The sequence below is a fragment of the Macrobrachium rosenbergii genome, chromosome 55 (assembly GCF_040412425.1).
Source record: "Macrobrachium rosenbergii isolate ZJJX-2024 chromosome 55, ASM4041242v1, whole genome shotgun sequence".
In the NCBI taxonomy this organism is placed as follows: Eukaryota; Metazoa; Arthropoda; class Malacostraca; order Decapoda; family Palaemonidae; genus Macrobrachium; species Macrobrachium rosenbergii.
This window is the reverse complement of record NC_089795.1, coordinates 14,749,715-14,771,331: the sequence shown is the minus strand read 5'-3', so window position 1 is coordinate 14,771,331 and position 21,617 is coordinate 14,749,715. Positions and strand designations below refer to the sequence as shown.

At 40.7% G+C, this 21,617-nt stretch overlaps 1 protein-coding gene and 1 long non-coding RNA gene across 5 annotated transcripts in view; one reads left to right on the top strand and one right to left on the bottom strand.

Moving 5' to 3' along the window:
• LOC136835137 (HAUS augmin-like complex subunit 1) overlaps nt 1-21,617 on the bottom strand; it is a 217,145-nt gene that overhangs the window by 18,164 nt on the left and 177,364 nt on the right. The gene's annotated exons all lie outside the window — the stretch shown is intronic.
• Nucleotides 20,375-21,617, top strand: part of LOC136835139 (uncharacterized) — a 32,826-nt gene continuing 31,583 nt past the window's right edge. The window contains exon 1 of the long non-coding RNA XR_010851991.1: nt 20,375-21,447. This is a non-coding gene — a long non-coding RNA (uncharacterized lncRNA). The remainder of the gene's footprint in view (nt 21,448-21,617) is intronic.

Sequence of the window (21,617 nt, the reverse complement as noted above, 5' to 3'; positions counted from 1 at the left end):
TGACTGGAAGCCTCCATGTCTATGACGTGATCTCAAGATTTACTTCAGTTTCAACTAGATGCTGAAAGGGTAACATGGCAGCTAATTTTTCAGATGAGTTCTTGGAGGAGTTTATTGAACATCGTAGGAAAAGCAAAATGAGGCTTATGATAAATTAGTTTGAAAATTTCTAGGAAAAGGATTTATAACACATATAAAATATATATATATATATATTGTTATATATATATATATATATTCATTGTAATAGATTTATATAAGATAATATATATGTATTTATATGAAATGATGTATGTATATATATATATATACAAAATATATATAATATGATAAATATATATGATTTATTGTTTGATTGTAAACCTATAAATACCATCACTGTAATATGTAGAATGTATAGTGTTGCTATATATATATATATTAGATTTTTATAAGTATATAGTATTAATATATATTGATTTATAGATATATATATGTACATAAACATATATATATATATGGCTAAAACTATATATATAAACATATTGACTTATATTGTAAAATGTATCATTATCTTGGTTAGTCAAATACTGTAGTCCTGATTCCTCAGTCCTGCTTCTTCACCCACTAATCAAGAACCTAATCAACTAAACTCACTATCATCTTGTTGATATTTTAAAATATATTACCTCACCAAAGCCACTTAAAGGGATGCTTGTAGCAACCTTGATTGTACATGAATCAATTGATCAATTATAAAAGTCATATATATATATTGCAATAGCTTACTTTCATATATTGTATTGCAATACAGAACATAAGATATATGTACTATACTCATATATATATATTGTAATTATCAAATTTATATAATTATATATACTGTAATTATGCATATATATTATGCATATATATTATTATATTTGGTAAGCCATATATTATCTTTTAAATTATACAGTAAGCAGTATATTAATATATTATGTTCATATATTAACAAAATTGCCATAAATATTATAATAAAGGGATTTTGACAAAGGAAAAATCTATTTCTGAGAAGGTCCCGTGTCACCCGGTGAAATTCCATTACAGCACGAATTTCTAGGTATAACCTTGCTAGATATACCAGAGAAAAAGAGCTTTCAGGAAAGCTGGGGTTACTACCCCCAGTCGAGCATCTTCTAGGAAGACGTCGGTATAAGGAGGGGTGAGTGAATACCACTACCACGGAAACCTACTCAAAGATCTCTCCCTATCAAAACCCCGGAACAGAGCGGTGAGCCGTTACAGCCCCACACCAAACACCCGCCAGGACGGCGACACCAGCGCCACCTACCTCATTCCATGCTAGCACTAACCCCAGACTTGGCATGTGCAAGAGGGGGAGAGTACTAGGTGATTCAGGGAGGGTCACCGGGTGACATCGGGACCTTCCTCAGAAATAGATTTTTCCTTTGTCAAAATCCCTTTTCTGAGTCCAGTCCCGTGTCAGCCGGTGAAATCGTGATAGAGAATCATGCCAAGGCTGCAACTACCAGGAAAAAGAAATGGGGGTAATCTGAAGAAAAGGCAAAAGTTTTACCAAAATAAATTTTAATTAAGCAATCTCTTCCGTGTAGCAAGAATACTAAGACTAAGGCATATTAAATCTAAGGCACATCAAAAAACTTAATACTATGAGACATGGGAGGTCCCCGACACACGGACGGAGAAGAAAAGAACAAAAACTTAAAATTACTTAAAGCAAAGTGAAACATGAAAAGTGCACAAAATAACTGCAAATATAACCTTAATACTATACACATAAACTTATTCTAAACACGTAAGAGAAAAAATCAATGAGCATTAACATATACATTATCTGGGGTAATGTGAGCCAAATAAAACTGTCCAGTACCCCATAAGAAAAACAATCATGGCATGTCAGATTACACTTTTTCCATCAACAGGTACAAGAAACATCAATATGAGGAGCCAGGCAGTGAGGTATAATCAACCAGGAGAATAAGCAGAAAAGTAAATGAGGCAGGCGGGCGGGGGAAAGGAAAGGACAAGGATATGATTAATTAAGGTGGGGAGATGACACTTCCCACAGCTATGGTAGAAAATTTCAGGGCTTGAGTGTTTTTAAATAGTGGCGTTTAAACACTAGAGGTGATTTCCAACCCGTAAATTTAGATAACTCTGAGAAGTCCATATTATGAAAGTAATTAATGGAAGTAGCAACTGCTCGAATATCATGAACCTTGGGAACTGAATCTGGGTTGGCCTGTTTAATGAAATAAAGAATTTGTTGTCTTATAGCATTTAGTGAAAGAGTACCACCTTTCTCCCTGATAAAAGAGGACCCGACTTACTCTGTGGAGTTCTTAAAAGGTAAGATTTAAGTGTATAAACTGGACATAAAGACTGGTCTTGAGGAAGGGGCACCACCTTCCAAGGAGACCACCTGTCCTGTGGGTCTTCGTTCTTAGCTAAAAATCTAGGGTCAGGGGAAAGGAGGACCTCTCCAGACGGGAGGAAGTTCACATAATTATCACCTCTAGTGAGAGCCGACAGCTCTGAGATTCTAGCACCTGAAGCCAAGCTAATCAAAAATAAAGTCTTCCTTAACAGATCCTGATAAGAGCAATGAAAGTTATCCATCTCTGATGCTAACTTGAGGACGTCATTGAGAAACCACGTAACAGACTGTGGGCGTGATACTGGTCTCAGACAGCGCATGCTCTGGGGATAGATGAAAAGTAAGAATCTGTAAGGTCGATTTTAAAGCCGTAAAGAAATACTTTCTTTAATGCTGACTTGATTGTGGTAATAGTGGCGGAGCAAGGCCTTTCTCAAACAATGATCTAAAGAAGGAAACTCCTAAATTAGCTGTCATGATTTTGGCTTCAGATGCTTTTAGGAAGGAGGCTAATTTTTTGACTGCTGAGTCATACTGTCTAATAGTAGAATCTCTTTTATCTGATTCTAAAAACAGAGTGTTGACAGGGTCAATGTTCGCTCCTTTTTGGGCTGCGAATTTTATAAAGTCCATAAAACTAGGGCATTCTGAATTCTTGAGGAAGCTGACACAGTCTTGGTTTGTACTGTCTGAGTCAGAATGGGCTTGGGAATCCGAAGACTCCGTAATCCCAGTTCCTGAAGAAGAGGGAACCAATTGCTCTTCGCCAATAGGGGCTACTAGGGCTAATTGACCTTTGAATGTCCTGAGTTTGTGTAAAACTTTCAGCAGTAATTTATTGGAGGAAAAGATAAATCTTCTCCCAATTGTTCCAATCTACTGTCATTGCGTCTATGGCATACGCCTGAGGGTCCAGGTTGGGGCCACATAACAGGGGAGCTTGAAGTTGCTCTCCGTTGCGAACAGATCCACTTGGAGGCCCGGAACCCGGCAAATCCATTTGAAAGATTCCACGTCCAGGGACCACTCCGTCTCCAACGGAGTAGTCCTGGACAGGGAATCCGCCACCACGTTCCCGCACCCCGCTAGGGTGGGTGGCTGACAGGTGCCAGCCGTGCTTGTTCGCCAGGGGAGAAGATAGCAACCATTACTTGGTTTACTCGGCCTGATTTGGAGCCGCCCCTGTTGATGCAATGAACTACCACTGCGCTGTCCAATACCAACCTGATATGAATCCGGTTGGGGGCGGATTTTCTTCAGAGTTAGAAAGACCGCCATAGCTTCCAGGGTGTTTATATGGAACTGCTGAAACATTGTGGACCACGTTCCTTGTACTTTTGTTTTGGTGAATATCCCCCAGCCGCTTAGGAAGCGTCTGTGAACAACTAGTGCCGGAGGGGGAAATTGAAGCGGAACTGTATTGGACAGGCCCTTTGACCGAGGCCCAAGGACGCAATCTTGTCTTTAAGATTTGAGGAATGGAGGAGACCTTGTCTCTGAGCTTGACATTGGCTCGACTCCGCCACACTCTGTTTATGTCTTTTAATTTCGCTTTTAATAGCAGGTCTGTCACTGAGGCAAACTGAAGAGATCCAAGGACCCTTTCTTGGGACCGACGGGATGCTGATGGATTTTTGAGGAATCTCTTGGTGAGAGATGCTATCTCTTTCCTCTTGGGAGGCGGAAGGGACAGCGTGTGAGATGACAGATCCCACTGGAGACCCAACCACTGAAACCGGGACTCGGAGTCAGGCGGGACTTCTCTCTGTTCAGTTGAAAACCTAGCGACTCCAGGAAATTGATGACTATGGACGAGCTTTCTGACACTCCGGAACTGTTGGTGCCCAAATTATCCAATCGTCCAAATATGCTGCTAGGGATATCCCTTGAGACCGGAGTTGTTGTACTACCGTGTCCGCCAGCTTTGTGAATATCCTGGGCGCAATGTTCAGACCGAAGGGCATGACCCTGAAGGAGTAGGCTTGATTCCCGAGTCTGAAACCGAGGAACTGAGAGAAGTTCCGCGCAACCGGGACGTGATAATAAGCGTCTGAAAGATCGATAGAGGTGGTGACGGCTCCACGCGGAAGTAGAGTCCGCACCTGAGCTACCGTAAGCATGCGAAATTTGTCGCATTTTATGTAGAGATTTAGACGCGACAGATCCAGGATCACTCTTTGCTGATCGGAGTCTTTTTTGGGAACAGTGAATAACCTGCCTTGAAACTTTAGGTGCCTTACTTTCTTTATTGCTCGTTTGTTGAGCAATTCTGTCACATAATCCTTTAGGATTGATGGGGTGGCTGGTAAAACCTGGTTAGAGGAGGAGGGTTTTGATCCAGCTCCATCCTAGTCCTTTGGACACAATGCTGTGTGCCCAAGGGCTGAAGGTCCATTGGTCCCTGAACCAAAACAGGCGACCGCCTACCTGTGTTCTCTCAGTGGGAGGGAGCGGGTTTATTCCCCTACCACGTCCAGGTCTTCCCCTTGGGGTGGTGTTGGGCTTCCCCTCTATGAGGGCTTTGCCTCTTCCTCCCTTGCAACCCTATTAAGGCCGTGAAAGTAACCACGGCCCTCATATGTGGGGTTATGCTGGTGAGGCCACATAGGAGGGTGCAGCTGGTTGGACCAGCACATACTGTTGGGGGTGAGCCTTGGAAGTAGAAGGCTGTGCCACTGCCGAGACCGGGACGGCTTGGACTACCGCCTGATGGTGGGCCTCTTATGCCTCCTGAAGCGTTTACCTCCTCTCGATTGGGGCCGGCCGATTCTGGGGTCTTACGCTTATAGGCCGAAATGCCCAGCGAGAACGAAGACTCTGGTTGGCCCGTGTAGCCTCGGCCATAACATTCGTGACCTCCTCTTCAGGGAAGAGGTTAGGTCCCAGATCGAGCTTTTCACGAGCTTGTTAGGCTCGTGGCGGATAGTCGCATCGGCAAAGATGAACTTCCTACATTCCAGTCTGGCCATGATAAATTCAAATAAGTCAGACTGGAAGCCTGCCAGCAAGGATTTAGCCAAAACCTGAAAGAAGGTTCGTCCGAGCAGGAGACGGCAGTAGCTTCAGTAAGGCATACGGAGTTCAAGGATCGGGCTAACTTAACCCGAGCATCAAACTCTGCTTTCAAAGAGCTTCCGGCAGCTTAGGGAGCTGCTCACTAAACTGCGTGGAAGCGCAGAAGGGGTCCAGCTTCCCGACCGTGAAAGTGGACGGGGCGTCCAGCCAGAACTCATTACTTCCTGGGAATACCAGGAAGTAGGGTCTGTCTCCCTTAGCTGTGGTAACGGATTACCATCAAAGCACGCTCGGGCCGTAGCCAGAGCGACTTTGTCAAGCAAGGGGTGGGAAGGTTGTCTCCCAGGGCAAACATAGTGAAGTTGCCCTTGAAAGGAGTCAACTTGTGTTGTCTGCCTGCCACTCCGTCAGAGTGCGAGAGAGCCGACTGAGCTTGGTCCCTAGGGACGATGACAGTCTCCCTAGGAACCTTGTCTGACCGAATCAAAGCTTCCTCCGTAAGCCTCACGAAGCCTGGGTAAGGGGGCAGGAGATCGGGGAAGAACTCCAATTCCTCCAACCGTCTCGTGCCAAGACCATCAAGTGTCAGTTGCCATCATGTTGGATGGCCCGGAGTGCAAAACGCCAAGGGTTACCGACATCGAACGGCGGAGGTCCGCAGTGTCGGGATAACATACTGTGGTTCGGCTGGGGGTGGGTGAGCCATTCCCGCCAGTATGTTATCATGACTGGCCAACTTCTCCGAGATTTTGTTAAATCTCGAATCTAGGTCCTCCGTAAACCGCTTATAAAGCTGATTAGCAAAGGCCTCTGCGTCAAAGCAGGTTGGCGAGGAGGGCTTGATTTTGCAGCCCTCTTACTCGCGCCTTTGCTGGAGGAACCAGACTTGCTCCCGGAGGCTACAGGTCCTGAAACCTTAGCCTTCGACGGGGGAAGGGCGATGCCTTCTTGGAAGTCGAGGACTTGTAGCCCTTAGCCTTCCATGAAGTCTTCAACTTCAACTTGGGGATAGCAGATGGAGCTCTATCACCCAAGGAGGAAGACTTCACAAAACCTGCAAAAGAAGAAATGGATGAAGCAGGGAGTCAAATAAAGGGGGGCCCGCCCCAACAACCTCACTTACCTCACCACTTACCACCTGGTCCTGCTCTACAGTTCATCGGTTCCAGGTTGAGATCCATGGCGGCTACATCCTCCGAGACCTCAGCGTAGAGGATATCCACTTGGGGTGGCTGGGTCTCATCCCGGATCTGCTGGATGATAGGGGTGGCAAGGTCTTCAGGCACTGCGGCCGCCACCCGTGCGCCCGGGGTAGAGCAAGTCCCTCAACCTGGCGTCGAGGCGTAGGGCTTCCCGGCCACGTTCCTTCAAAACCCAGCCACCCAGGCCCGGAGGGATTCCAAGGCAGACTTCTTGGAAGCTTCATCCGCCTGTGAGAAACCAACAATTAGCTAAGAACGAAAACCATTCCGGGAACCTCATAAACAATATACAATATATATGAGGAGCATAAGGCAGGAGTAATGTAAAGACTGTCACTTACCGACTCATCCTGGACAGTTGTGCAGAGAGCGAAGCAAACCTCACAACCATCAGGGTGCCAGACAACCAGGTCATCCAGTCGGACCGCACAACCAGCGTGGGTCCGACAAACTACGTGACCGTAGGGTTGTTGGAGGGAGGCGGTGCACCCGGCTCCTCACAGCGAACAGTCTGTAAGTAAAAAGTACATGAACCTCCCACCTAAGCAAACTAAAGCTGGCGAGGCCGGAAACTCAACTGCAACTGAATACTCCGGCGGAGAAGAACTCCTAATCATAAACTGGGCCAATAAGCTCTAAATTACATAGAGTGGAAGGTAAGGTTTTCAGACCCCGGAGTACTCCGGGGAATGAAGGAAAGAGAGACCAGGAACCAACCATAAGGGCTGCCAGTAAAATAACGGCGGAGCCCCCTGGTATAGGACCGGACTCACGTATTATATAATGAATTAAGGAAAATATTCCTGTAGATAAAGACTTATCTAAAAAAAAAAAAAACAAAAACAGTAATAAGTGATGATAAGAACTCAAGAGGACGGATGGATCCGCTCCTCTAAAAATGAAAAACCTTCCGCCCTTACTTCCCGCCGGAGAAACAAGACAGGTAAAATGCTCGTATGTTTCATAACATAGGCTGAAGCAATATAAATACCGTATCAACGTAACCCGACGGGAGATTCGGGAGAAGTGACTCGAACACGTTCAAACAAACCAAACCACCAACCCCAATACAGCGATGCTAGGGACAATATGGGAGGGAGCGAATCCTCAACCAACAGGAGAAGTCCCTGAACTCGGAGAAAACGCCATCTAGCGTCACCCGCACGAGTAGAGCAAGGCTGGAGAGAGGAGGAGGGGGAGGAGGGGAGGAGGTAGGCTACCAGGAAGGAACAGGAGACGGGAGAAACTCACCCGCTCAACTGCACCATACCTCCCAGACCATGAATCTTGGAAGGGTGGAATGACTGGAAGCAACACAACCCGAAGCCCGACTCTACCTAGGCGAAGCCTAATATGGACCTAACCTTAGTATAGGCTAGGAAAAGGGAGGGCAGAAGGGAGGAGGAAGCAACAGGGAGAGAAATTTTGTGCTGAGAACCAACCAGGATCGAGAATGGCGGGCAAGGGGCGACTAGCCTAGAGGAAACACATCCAAAGAACTCGATTCCCCCAAATGGAGGAAGAGGACTAAGGGGCTCACTCTGCCCACCTAAAAACGATCCCGGAGGAAACAGCAACAAAACTCCCTCAACCTGAACTCCTCACCCAGGGCAAGGGGATGGAAGCAAACAAGCCTACTCCACAAAATAACCATCACTATAAAAACTAAAATGTGCTCAACAGAGAGCGTAGCCTACCCGGGAAGCGGTTAGATCTGAGGCTGCCGCCAGCACCCGAGAGTAAACAAATAAAAAAAAAACAATAAAAATAAAACTAAAAGAGAAGAGAGCACCATCTTCAAGCAAAAATAATTAGCCTAGTAAGACCAAAAATAACAGGAACCCAACCTGGAGGGGGAACCTAGACGGGCATCACTCCCACAAAGGCCAGTAGGCCAATGAAATAATTCATAAAGGGGGGAGCCACATAAGGAACCACCAGGAAGGGGAACCAAAGGGCAAAATTTATCTATAACGACGAGGAGACAACTCCAACTGAAAAGAACAGAAGGAGTCGCCTCGCGATCGACATGGCTGGCAGGGGACGCCATGGCGACATAATAAGATCTCAATATTTATGAAAATCAGAGACCTTAACAGCCAAAAAATAGAACAAAACCCCACAAGAAGATGGTACTTAACTTGAAATGGTAAAGCTGCTCGACGCCATCTCAGAAAGCAGAAAAATCCAAAATAATGGAGACGAGCACACAAAAGAAACAGAGATTTCACGTGCTAGAAAATGGAATGAGGTAGGTGGCGCTGGTGTCGCCGTCCTGGCGGGTGTTTGGTGTGGGAGCTGTAACGGCTCACCGCTCTGTTCCGGGGTTTTGATAGGGAGAGATCTTTCGAGTAAGTTTCGTGGTAGTGGTATTCACTCACCCTCCTTATACCGACGTCTTCCTAGAAGATCTCGACTGGGGTAGTAACCCCAGCTTTCTGAAAGCTCTTTTTCTCTGGTATATCTAGCAAGGTTATACCTAGAAATTCGTGCTGTAATGGAATTTCACCGCTGACACGGACTGGACTCAGAAATATATATTGTATATATATATATATATATATATATATATATATATATATATATATATATATATATATCCCCCATATATATATATATATATATATATATATATATATATATATATATATAATATATATACATATATATATATACATATATATATACATATATATATATATACATCACACATTACACAGGTGAAAAATAAGAAACGTGGGTGCAGGTCCTGACCGTTTTGACTTTCATTTCAAGCCATTGAGAAGGACTGATACAGAGTGTGAGAAGTCACAAATATATATACTACAAGAACAGTACTAACGAATATACACAACACCTGTTAGAGGCTCCATATCCCCACTCTGGCGATCTAATTCAGAGGTAGGAGTGGCCTTTAAAACTCATTTGGCTAAAAATCACAATAGACTCTCCAGGGGACCCATTGCTGATAAACAGACCATACCCACCTCAGATCCACACCTGACAGGTGTCATGGAGGCGGAGTTTGGAAACTCATTAACCTTCTACCCTCATACTGTGTTTACAAATAAAATAACCAATTTTCATATATCTCTACTGCCTCCCATAAAGTTTAAACAATTTACAAATTTCTTTTGATATTAAAGGATCAAGTTTATACATCCCTTGACTGATATTCATATGGTTGTAACTTTCTTTTATGAAGCTAGATTCAATGATGTTCCCATTCAGTGCATTATTAGAATATACAATCCTTTTGTTCCTTCCCAGTTGATAGCATGATTGTTCTCACTAACATGTACAAATATACCACTGTTCCACTGGATCTTGTGCATATCTTCACATTTCTTATGTTGTTCAATTCTTTTTATGCTTTCCCGGTTTGGCCAATAGAAGTTGTCACAAGACTTACTTTTTATATTCACACCCTTTAATATTGTCTGGGGAGTTCTTGATAAGTACATTTTCATTGTTGTATTGTTCTTAAACCCAGCGACATTAACACCAAAAAACAATTCTTAAGTAGATGAGGGATATCTTTCCATACTATTATTATAAGGCAGAACAAGAAATTTTTTGTGTTGTAAGATGTAAAAACTTTTTGCTAAGTTAAATCAATTAGTACCATCAATTAAATTCAACTCATGGAAATGGAAAATGATGGGTGCATCTCTTCTGGATGTCCTCAGAGCGAAGAAATAGTAGTGGGTTTAAATATAGTGTGTATAGAAAACCCACTAACATTTCTTCCTATGTTGCGTATTCTGGACAAAGCAATAAGGTTAAAAAAGTCAGTGTTTTCATCTATGTTTTTAAGAGCATTATTATGGTATGTAGCCTGAATATATTGATGATGAAATAGATAAGATTAGGAATGCAGGCAAAAATTGAAATATCCTGATAGTGTATTAAACAGTGCATATGAAGCTGCAAAAGACTTTGTATCAAAACCAGAAAGAACCTTACAACACAAAAATTTGCTTGTTCTGCCTTATAATAATAGTATGAAAGATATCCCTCATCTACTTAAGAATTTTGGTGTTAATGTCTTTAAGAACAATACAACAATGAAAATGTACTTATCAAATGAACTCCCAGACAATATTAAAGGGTGTGTATATAAAATTCCGTGTAAGTCTTGTGACAACTTTTATATTGGCCAAACCTGGGAAAGCACTGGAAAAAGAATTGAACAACATAAACAAATGTGTGAAATAAAAGATGGAACAGTGGTATATTTGTACATACTAGTGAGAACAATCATGCTATCAACTGGGAAGGACAAAAGGATTGTATATTCTAATAATGCACTGGAAAGGAACATCATTGAATCTAAAGATAAAAGAAAATTACAACCATAATCTGAATATTTGGTCAAGGGATGTATAAACTTGATCCTTTAATATCAAAAGAAATTTGTAAATTGTTTAAACTTTAAGGTAGGCAGTAGAGATATACCAAAATAGGAATTATCATATTTGTAAACACAGTGTTTGTGGAGTACAGGTTACAAGAGTTTCCAAACTCCGAAGCCATGACACCTGTCAGTGTGGATCTGAGGTGGGGTATGGTAAACAGACAATGTCCCCTGGAGTCATAAAGATTTTTAGCCAAATGATTTTAAAACCAAACTCCTACCTCGTAAAGAACCTTAAACAGAGTGAGGATATGGAGCCTCTAACGGTCTTCGCCACAAATTCCGTTAGTACTGTTCTTGTAGTATATATATTTTCTGACTTCTCACACTCTGTAAACTCCAGGTCCTTCACAATGGCTTGAAATAAAAGTCAAAACCGGTCAACCTACACCCCGTTGTCTTATTTTAGACCTGTGGTAATGTGTGATAAATGAATCACGTACAAAAGTGATAATAATCATCATATATACATATACATAAATCATATATATGATCTTATATATAGGTACATATATATTTATTTCTGACTCACGTGGATTGCTAAGTGTTCAGGTGGAAAGCAGCAATAGCCGTTAAATCCACTAGGCCATGACAAGTCTCTGGGATTATACGAAATGCTTTTTGGTTACCTGAGAGACCTGGAGATGGAATCCTTCCCGTGAGTCAGAAATTCCATATTTCTGTTCCACACGTGATTGTGTGTTGATGATTTCTTTATATATATATATATATATATATATATATATATATATATATATATATATATATATATATATATATATATATATATATATATATATATGTATACAAGTATATATATATATGTATATATATATATATATGTATATATATATATATATATATATATAATATATATATATATATATATATATATATATATATATATATATATATATATATATTATATAGCCATATATATATATATATATATATATATATATATATGTATATATATATATGTATATATATATATATGTGTATATATATATATATATATATATATATATATATATATATATATATATATATATATATATATATATTAGAGAAGAGAAATGAATGATCTCACCCTTATTTATTTAATGAATTAAAACTTTACACCAGTGACTGGTTTAATTACCGAGAATGGACTCCCAGATTATGACATGGAATTATTATATATGGTCTCCCCTCTTATAAAAATAAAAAACACACTTGTATAAGACAACCAATATCACTGTACAAGAGGCTGCTGGCCACACTGCTTCCGTACCACAAGTTGTTCCTTAGGGCATATAATCCCAGAGACATGTAAAGCAATTATTCAAGTTATGGAACACGAGTTTATAAAGGTTAAAAGTAACTGCATTCTGTATGTTGCATACACAGCATCTTGCATATTCGAGTGGTATGTAGTCTAGTATGCAGTAGGTCTATGATCTGTTAAAGCAGAATAGGCCTTTAAATCTACGTTTCTGTCACCAAGTAAGAGTAAAATTTTCAACTTTTTTGTACTGAAAACTTTTAATTTATACAAGGAAAATTGAAATATTATTGATAATATTATCATAAACTTTTATTTTATGTATGGAAAATAATGTAACTTAAACAATAGTACTAAAACATATATACACATACACATATATGTGTGTGTGTGTATGTATATACACACATATATGTGTGTGTGTGTGTATTAGTACTATTATTTAAATTACATTGTTATTTTCTGTACATAAAATAAAGTTTATGATAATAACTTCAATAATATTCCAATTTTTCTTTTATAAATGTTAAGTATTGTTTACAAAAAAGTTGAAAATTTTATTCTTACTTGGCAACAGAAACATAGGTTTAAGGGCCTATTCTGCTTTAACGGATTAGAGACCTACTGTATACTAGGCTATGCAGGATGCTGTGTATGCAACATAATTACTTTTTACCTTTGTAAACTCATGTTGCATAACTTGAATAATTGGTTTACATGTCTCTGGGATTATATACCCCAAGGAACAACTTGATGCAGAAGCAGATCCGTCCAGCAACCTCCCCCTTCCCTTGATATTGGCTGTCTCATATGAGTGTGCTTTTTATTTCTAGAAGGGAGGCCATTTATAATAATTCCATGTCTGTCTGCTCGTCTATTCTCGGGTAATAAAACCAGTCACCAGGGTAAAGTTTCAATTCATTAATAAATAAACGTGAGATAATTCATTTCTCTTCTTCAACCACTGTTTAATCCAGGTTCTCCTTTTTTTGCTGGGGTTTTCCAATTTCTGCTGCAAGAGCACAGTCTATAGCATCATCACTGAGTGGAGCCGACACGTCTTCACTCTACCAGGTTTTGGCAAACTGAAATGAATCAGAACGTCTATGGGCACCGCAGATACTGGAGTTAGAAGTGAACCTGATCCGCCAGTCGTATCGTCTATGGGGCCCTTAAGACCAAAAATTAATCTTGGTTGTTGGAATATATTTATTAGGAGCTAAGCCATTTCATCACCTGTCAATTTTCTTTGCCTGCTCCTTTAAAAAAAAACAGGTTTTGATGTAGGAAAAACCTGTTTTTGGTAGCTGCTGTGAGGCCTCAAAATCCACCCACTTTCCCTAACAAAAAAGGCATGGGACTGGGGGGAAAATTTATCTTGCACAGACCTGACGACTAATGAAGATTGTCAACTTATGCCATTGCCACATCTGTGCAAGTGAGATGTAGAGAGCCAAGGTAGTCGTCATAAGTCAGTAGATAGAGCCTCCAGTCCTGAGTCCTGTATATTCTATCACTACGCCAACAAGCACTATTCTGGCTGAGATCAACTATATAAGAGAATTCTCAGTACTGTAATTGGTTGTCTGTCTTATGGAGCCATGGGGGAACCATGAGAGTGTAACTCCTTTAAGGACTCACTGGGGCTAACAAAAATAGTTTTTCCTATGTCAGAACTGTTATACATATACTGTATATATACTGCTAGAAGTATCCACTTCTTGGCATCCCTTCATGCTCAAACTCAGGGAAAAACACCTCAAGACGCTTCCCAGTAATTGAATTTGCCCATTAAATCAGTCAAGGTCAGTACCTACCCTCGCTCAGCCTTCTCAAAGCACTTAACTAAGCTCTTAATGACTTGTACTGGCCCAAGAACGTTTTCCACACACAGTAGCCTGCTGTTCTTGCCAGCCACGTGAAAGGCCTATGGCGAGATTTGGCAGAATTTGCCCAGGACACCTGAATTTCTGGGGCTATGAACACCGGCAGATCTGGGGTCTGATCAGAACAACCCTAGGAAAATAAGACCAGTTGAGTTGAGAGCATACTAGTGGCTGGACTGGCACCAATCTGCCGAGCTAACCTCCTCCTTGAGCTGAGGCTCACCCTTTGCCTGATCCATCACTTGCCATCCCAAGTACAACCTTAAGTACTAGATGTCCACTCAACTGAGAGCCCATTATTCTACAACTGAGGATCTTCCCTTAAGGAACTAAGGTACTGTGCAGTGAAAGTGCTTGGTCAGTTATCTCATACTTTATTTCCTTTTCCCACTTACCCTTGCACTATACTAGACCTTGACCCTAGCAGGGAATCATTCTTCAGTGTTAAAGAATAAGTAACTGATCTTATGTGATGTCAATTCCCAGAGCCTTCAGCAATTCCCTTTGTAATAATAGACTGTGTATATAGGATCACCCATTGATCGTGTCTCCTTCTCATGCATTATAGAAAGGGTGTGTGATTTTGCTTTAGCAACCATCTGTCTCCTCTGTGCCCTACGTCCATCAATCAAGTCCTTCCTGATTGTAAATTAAGCGTAAATTAACTCTGTACTGAGTGACACTCTTAAATTTGTCTATTGTTAATTTTAACCTGAAAGTGACAAGAGCTTAGTGTACATGGCTCCCTTTAATTTATTCTCCTGATGCCTGTAAATAAATGTAATTAATTCAGACCCGGAATTTCTCTCCTGAGACCTTACCTTAATTGAATTCTCACTTACTCACGTTTTTGCATTATGACACGTTGGTCCGCAGTCAGAAGCATCCCCAACAAGGTAAGAATTGCAATTGCACCAACACTTGTAAGAAATGGCGACCTTGCAATATGATCATTCTTGCAACTTGCTAAGTATCTTGTAACATTGCAGCAATTAGCTAAAATGATTGCATAACTACTATCTGGAAGTTGCAGGATCGAAATGAATCCTTAACGTAACGTTTCCATTTACATTTCTGGGCAATACAGTTGGACAGAGGTTATGTGGCATAAGTATCCATTTTTTTATGTTTGATGTTTGTAAATCTGTGACTAGGGACTTGTAAATTTCAAATTTCAGACTTCATGCTCATGAGCACTGTGCGGGCTTGTGCACTACGAATTTCATTCAGTTCACGTAGGAGTGTTGCCAGTTAGGTAGACTATTCAGGGACTATACCAGGGTATATTTTTATCTGTGAACACTGTTATTGGTTACAGTCTATTGTATTACACACTGCTCGTGCAAGAGCACACAAAATTCACAAATGCACGCTACTTAACAACTTGGAAGTGCGTATGCTCACAAACCCTGTCATATTCTTGCAAACCCATTAACGCTTACATCCCATTTACTTTATGCTCATGCGTTTTAAATTTACTTGATTCTCAGGAACGAGTCTGCACTCCCGAGTGCCCTAAATCCAGTCACTGAACTCACTCACCACCTGAGTACCAGTTTTGCAATGTCTTACCAGTTCTTCGGAACTATATAACAAATTACCGTTCTTTGGAACAAATTACCGTTCTTCGGAACAAATTACCGTTCTTCGGAACTAATTACCGTTTTTTGGAACAAATTTACTATTCTTCGGAACAAATTACTATTCTCTGGAACAAACCAGAACCATTCTCTCAAACAACCAAACCTGTTCTTCAGAACCACATCTATGCACTTGGCAAAAGAGCGATTGTCAGTTGTACTTTAACTACAGAGCACTTTCCGTGCTGCACACAAGTTTTGTGTATTCTGCCCAACTTACCCTGTAAACTCACCGTGCATTGAGTGCTGCTCCAAGTCTGCATCATTTGCGTAACTTGTGCCGTGTTATCACCAATTCACAACTTGTGTTCCCACCAGTGTGTGTTTATTGCATCACTGGCCCAATGGTTTCACAGTACCTTGAGTGCACACCGATTTTGCGCTTCTAGCCAATTGTGCAACGTGTTTCCATGCCCATCCACACTGTGGGTACTACATATCTGGCCCTCCGGACCCCTGGCACCTTAAGTGCTACCACCACTACTGTGTATCATAACACAACCTGCACCTGTGGCTCTTGGCACCAAGTGCCACCAGCACATCCTTCACCTTACTTGCATTTTAGATAACCCCATTGGGGACCTTGAGTGCCACCTACTTGCTCCAAGGAATGCTCCCAGTGCCATCCTTTTAGTAGGGAGCACTACCCAGTATTTGTAGGCTCTCGCCCAAATTACTGCACTGCAATTAGCATCCAGCCCAGTGCCACCCACCAGTTCTCTGGAATGATCTCACATTTAGTTGCCAGTGCCACCTCACCAAGGGGACACTCCCATTTACTAGTGGCACCGCCCACTGGCCTACACCATTGCATAACCACACCCTGCCAAAAGCAGAGTGCCATTTCCAGTCTGTGCAATTGCTTGTATGGTCCGCCACCTACCTACCTACCACCTTGCTTGGAGCTTTAGGCTTATAATAACTGCAGCAACATGTCTGCCAAAGATTACAAGAACTTCCTAGAAGTTGGGTACGCTCACAATAACCGCAGCAACGTGTCTGCCAAAGATTACAAGAACTTCCTGGAAGTTGGGAAGGGGCTGATTCTCCCAACAGTTAGTTTGAGGGTCACCAGGCCCCACAGAACAAAGCTCTGCACACTTGCAGTAGCAAATTACCTTCCTGGAGGCTATGACCTTATCCTGGGAAAGGATTCTCTGTCCCCACCTAACTCAAGATGACCCAAGGTCCTGACCCCTCACAGTCTCTACCAGGCACAAATAGTCCTCACACACCTGCCTCATGACCACTGCCAGTGCCAGGATCCATCCATCAAGGTCGTTGAGCCCTTATCAAATTTAATTCCCATGCCTGGCCCTGCCTTAGTGCCAGTGCCAGAGCACACCGTAGATCCTAAACTTGCCTCAAATTCCCTGCCAGTGCCACTTGAGCGCCCTGAGCAATGCCATGCTCTGTCCATCCTGAATGTTGAGCCAATTCCAAATTTGATTCCTGTGCCTGGTCTTACCTTAGTTCCAGTGCCAGAGCATGCCTTAGATCTCCCTCCAGGAGATCCCAGTCCGGACCCCACTCTCTTCGCCCAGCTTGGCCCCGCTACCAGTATTGGTAAGAGAGCCAACCTGAAGTTTACTAGGGTCCCTTCCGGATTCCCGACCTCAGCAGAAGCTCACCCCCTGGCTTGGCTTCGCAACCCATGCCCGAGTTGGTCATTGTACACTGTAACCTGCGAACCTCGCATGCCCACAAAGACTTCTTCTCCTCTTTCCCAGTCTTCAGAAGATGAGGTGTACTGATGGAAAATCCTTCCATATCTCAGCTGGTCGCAGAGCTTAAAGAAATGCGACAGCAGATGGTGGATATTGTTGGCACCGCCCCTGCTTCAGTTGTTGCGGCAGCTGGAACAGATGATACTCCAGTGCCTTCCTCGGACTCGGGCTCACCAATTCCTCCTAAAATGTCAAACCATCAACCTAAAAGAGGTTCAAAGAAGAAAAGTCAGAGGCGTAGAAAGTCCAGGTAGCCTACGAGAGACACAGAGCTCTCCTGGCACTTGTGCCCCTTTGGCACAGTGCCTCACTTTCATAGAGTACCTTGGCACCCAACCAGAGTCAGATGCCAGGTTAATCCCTTTACTCTCACCCTTTAGATGTGTAACTTACTTTTCTCTTGTAACTTTAATCACTTTTAATTTAACTTTAAACCTTGTAACCACTATCTGTTTACCTTGCCTAGCTGCCCTACTAAGCATCACAGTCTGACCAATGCAAAGTGCTAACTGCCAGACCCTTTGGCACTTAGTCTTTGACTTTTCTTTCATGCAATTACTTGCATGAAAAATTTTGAAACACTCTAAAGGGAAAAATGCCACCACCCAAGCAAGGTAACATGGCATTCACCATGTTACCTTTCACCAATTCAGATTTTTTCTATGGACCATACCTCTAAAATGATCACTAATTCACTTTTTTTGTAGAGCAACACTTATCTATTCACTAATTACTGTATTTTTTCATATTGTGTTTATGACTAAATACTGATTTCTATTATACAAATAATTTACAGTGTACGTATAATGTAGTAAATGTGTCTACTAAGCTCATTCCAGGTTGGGCACCAGACTGAGCATAACAAGTGTACTCTCTCTCTCTCTCTTTCTCTTTACAGGTATTGTAAGATGTATTTGAAATGATATTACTGTAAAGTGCTTTCTGGATGATAGAGCATATTGTAAAATACTTAAAATATTCACTAATTATTTTCATTTTATTTTCCCACAAAAGCAGACTAGAATATAAAATAAAAATCATTAGCATACATTTTCATTAGCATATTTCAGATATTGTACGGTATGCTCCATCATCCAAAAACACATTACAGTGATATAATTTCAAATACATCTTACAATACCCTAAAAGAGAGAGAGAGAGAGAGAGAGAGAGAGAGAGAGAGAGAGAGAGAGAGAGAGAGAGAGAGAGAGAGAGAGAGAGAGAGTACACTTGTTATGCTCAGTCTGGGGCCCAACCTAGAATGAGCTTAACAGATACATTAACTACATTATAAATACACTGTAAATTATTTTTATCATAAAAATCTGTATTTAGTCACAAACACAAAATGAAGAAAGTGAATAAACAGTGTTGTTCTTCAAAAAAAGTGAATTAGTAATAATTTTAATAATACTATGTGAGAAAACAGCTATGCCTATGTATACAAGGGTAACTTGATTAGTAGTCAAACATTCTGTAAGACAGATTTATCTAATTTGTATTAAAGATTTATTTCATTTGTATTAAACATTTTATAAATATTTTTGCTGTTTACATTAATATTAACATTTTAAAATTAGTAAATTATTATTATAAGCATTCTAGGGGGCATATATACATAAGAGTAGCAGTTGTAAAAGGGTACTAATCTAAGATGACTGAGGATGTCTTGGGATGATGGTTTGGGGTGTATTTTTGTTTGAACTGATATTAAATTGTTTTACTATGATAAATTAAGGTATATTTTTGTTTCAACTACTAAATTAGGCAGTGAACTTTTAAAATAGACAGTTATAACCATTTCAATTTAAGGGGTACAGGGTATTTGGCAGTTGTAAGTGTTTTTAGAGGAGATTTTACATTTTCGCAGGCAGCAACAAGAGAAGCACAGTGTGCTACAATATTACCTGTAAAATAAATTTTCAGTGCCCAGATTTCAGTAAACAGCAAGGGATAAACTTAGGCACAAATCTTTCAGACATACTGTCAGAATCTTCAGTATTCTCAATTACAAGCAATCCCTCAATTACCCATATTTGCACTATTAGGACTTTGTGTATCATATGGAAGGTCTGCAGCACTATAGTGTATGTGTGTATATATATATATATATATGTGTGTATATGTATATATATATATATATATATATATATATATATATATATATATATATATATATATATATATATATATATATATATATATATATATATATATATATATATATATACATATATATATATATATACATATGTAGTGCTGCAGACCTTCCATATGACCATATGACAAAATATCTTAATAGTGCAAATATGGGTAATTGAGGGATTGCTGGTAATTGAGAATACTGAAGATTCTGACAGTATGTCTTTTGAAAGATTTGTGCCTAAGTTTATCCCTTTGCTGTTTACTGAAATCTTGGCACTGGAAAATTTATTTTACAGGTAATATTGTAGCACACTGTGCTTCTCTTGTTGCTGCCTCATTATTTTTTGCTGATTTTTGCAATATGAAGCCAAATGGAAAATTGTTAATCTCATGATTTTTTGGCTTTTCTTCAGCTACCTTCATAGCAACTTTTAATCATTTTATTCTTTTATATCATTATACTGTAACAGATCTGAAAAAATATTATATAATATATATATATATATATATATATAAAAATATATATATATATATATATATATATATATATATATATATATATATATATATATATATATATATATATATATATACAGACAGTCCCTGGTTATCGGCTGGGTTTCCGTTCTGACAGCATGACAGTTAGCGAAAATCGCCAATAACCGAAAATCGGCATTCGTCACTGGACAAGCGCTGTAAAAATGAATCGCCGATAACCGGGGACTGCCTGTACACACACACACATATATATATATACATATATCATTATAATTTGCAAGAAGTCGCTAAAAGCCAAGCCTTTAGAATGTTAAAAGTGAGTTTGTCGCTGCATAGCCAACCCAAGTTGACCCAGATACCAACACATAAATCTTATCAGTATTTTGATCTGTCCCTTCTTAGCTGGGACAGACATTTGGGTGGCACGGTCAAAAAGGGGCAAGGAATAGAGTTGAGTGCCAATCCCTTAAGCATCTTAAATGAACTAAGCTGCTTAAAACAACCATTCTAAAGGCAGATTGAGCTGGCTGAATTGTCTTTCCACAGGATACCTGGGGAGATACAAGCAGATGGTTGGAACACCTGGAAAATGACACATCTTCAGCCCGGTCACCACATGGGCCCGACATTGGGGCCCCTACCCTTGGCGGTTGTCTTAAGAGGAGCTTGGACAGGAAGATCGTAGCAGTTAGCAGTCAGAAACGGGAGTTGGAAGTCAGCCAGAGCAGTCGTACGCACGTGAGCGGTGCTGATAGCCCCCTTCCCCCACAACCCTATTGTCCACACCCGACTCCAGATTCGACTCCGATTCTACAGTCATCCTCGGAACGGACTGTCCAAGTGATTAGTGTGCTGTGCCATTAGTGTGATTGTCCGTTGTCAGTATTCGTCTGGGACCCGCTTCCCCTTAGTAAAGTACGAGTGAAGACCTTTCAGTCACGACAGTTTGCCATTAGAAATGTTTATTGAGTGCCAGTATTCCGCTTTGTCCTGTGCCATTTTATCCAGTGCCACTGCCAATGTTCTGTGTTCCAGTGTAAAGTGTCCATTCATTCCTTGAGTCCTTGGCACCATCAGTGCAGCCTCGAGTCATTGTATGTGTTATATTTTCCTTTACTGGCGTGTAATGTTTAACTCTCTATTGCAGAGGGACTTTGCTGTGGACTCATCTTGGACTGTGCCTTGCCATCATTTAAGACTCCAGTAGGAAGGTCTTCAGGAATTGCAAGCCTCCTAATAATTCATTTAACCATTTTCCTTTTGATTCTTTTCTGTAAGTATAATTACTTAATTTAACCAAAGTGTTTACATAACATTCCCTCATGAAGTAGAGCCCTAACCTCATTGAATCATCCCCATTTTTCTTTTCTTTTTATGATTTCCCTTAACGTAAAGTCAGATTTCCAAGGCCAAATTAAAGAAAGATCCGTTGCTGGCCTGTAA